The 1,722-nt window shown below is 38.4% G+C and overlaps 1 pseudogene; it reads right to left on the bottom strand.

Annotated features, from left to right (window-relative positions):
* Nucleotides 1-222: 222 nt before the first annotated feature.
* LOC148031496 (uncharacterized) lies at nt 223-839 on the bottom strand (annotated as a pseudogene).
* Between the last annotated feature and the right edge of the window lie 883 nt (nt 840-1,722).

Genomic DNA, 1,722 nt, shown 5'->3' with positions numbered 1-1,722 from the left:
GTGGTCAAGCGGACATGTTACAGTTCCTCTTGAACCTATAAACTGTCACTTGAGTTTCCTTATTTCTTGAAGACATATATCCATCTATCTTGTCCAGTTTTCTTGCCAAACCCCTGTGGTGGCCTTCAACTGTACGTGCTATGACAATGTGGTGTAAATTAAAGTGTAGAATTAGGGTACAAGAGGCCAAAATAACATTAAGAATTGTATATAATGAAGCTCTCAACCCTTATCTGTTAAGGGTGTTCATGGAGGTCTACGCCATCCATAATTGACTAGCAATTCATCACCAACACGTAATGATCTAATAGCATTGACAACTATATATCTTTGTACATCCCTCCTCATATGTCTTGGTTCATGAATATTCTCACACTCCACAAATGTCAATTGGTTCTTGCACTCATGTGTCGACTACTATTGATTAAACTTGCTATGTTTCTTTGAGAGTAAGGTCTTCCGTCAACATAGAGTCTTTGTCCTATTGCATGTGTAATCCCTCTATCAAAAAGAGAGGCTGCATTGAGACATAACCCATAAGTACTCATGCTCTCAATGTAGTGAGTAAGATGATGCCATGGACCTCATCTATATATAGGTCCACAAAAAGACATAAGGGTGAACTCTAAACGAGGGGGCACATGCAAATCCTATACAATAAAGAGGTATCGTCTTGCTCCATTGATGGTAGACGGAGCAATCATGTAGTGATTGCCCCGGAAGCTAAAAACCACTCCATCTAAAGGAAGTTATCCTCTCTGCCATCCTCCGTATTGTCTTCAATCATATGTTTGTACTAGAGAATGCAAACGAGTAGGCAACGGATGATCTCCACCCATCTCAGCCTCCAAAGTAAGAGGTAGAGGATGTCAAGAAACCTAAAGTTACTGACAAATGACCTGTCTGTGCCGTGTGCAAGGGAGATGTGCACCACTGATAGTGAAGTCATCCTCATCATTAAGTGAATATACCTACATTGATAAAATAACCAATAATAAAACTAAGGGAGAACAATCACATACCATAGGTCTATGTTGCTCCTCAGGTGGTGGTGCTCGCTCAAAAGTACTATGAGTCATCTCATGTGAAAAGTACTCCCGTTGTGGCCTTCGGTATGGGCCATGACAATAAGTGCACAAGCATATAATAGACTCATGATAGTAGAAATCATCGTAAATGGGTTCATGTGCAATATTGGAACTCTGTGCACCCCAACCACCATCAATAGGAGGTGGCAGTGTACCCTCCTCTAATCGGTCCAAATTCGATTTTCAAGTACCATAAAAACATGAGATATTTATAAAATGATCAAAGCTAAAAAATCAATAAAAGTAACAAAACATTGAAATCTAACAAGTTCTTTGGTATATTTGTTAGGACTTGAACTTCACCGTATATTTAGTACTATTAGTATACATGTCGTCTTTTGGATCATCATATGTAAAACAACCTTTAACTTTCATATGATGTTTCACCTGAAAGTCAAGGCACATGTAAAAAATGTCATGTAGTTGTATTCGAATAATGGCTTTTCTAATCAAGAATGGAATACAACTGAGTGCAATGCCCTGAACTGGCGGACGATGTTTGATCTTATTATCTTCTAATTGTCTCTTGAATGCTATTGTGATTCTCTTTCAAATTGTTCGATCGATGATGGTTATGGAAACAGGAAATAGCGTAGTATTTGATGGTCAGCAATTCTCTATTGTTGAGTATGAT

The sequence above is a fragment of the Lygodium microphyllum genome, chromosome 9 (genome assembly GCF_053477565.2).
Source record: "Lygodium microphyllum isolate KBCC chromosome 9, Lygodium_microphyllum_v1.1.10, whole genome shotgun sequence".
In the NCBI taxonomy this organism is placed as follows: Eukaryota; Viridiplantae; Streptophyta; class Polypodiopsida; order Schizaeales; family Lygodiaceae; genus Lygodium; species Lygodium microphyllum.
Note: the sequence above shows the minus strand (reverse complement) of the source record. Positions and strands in the feature narration are given on the sequence as shown.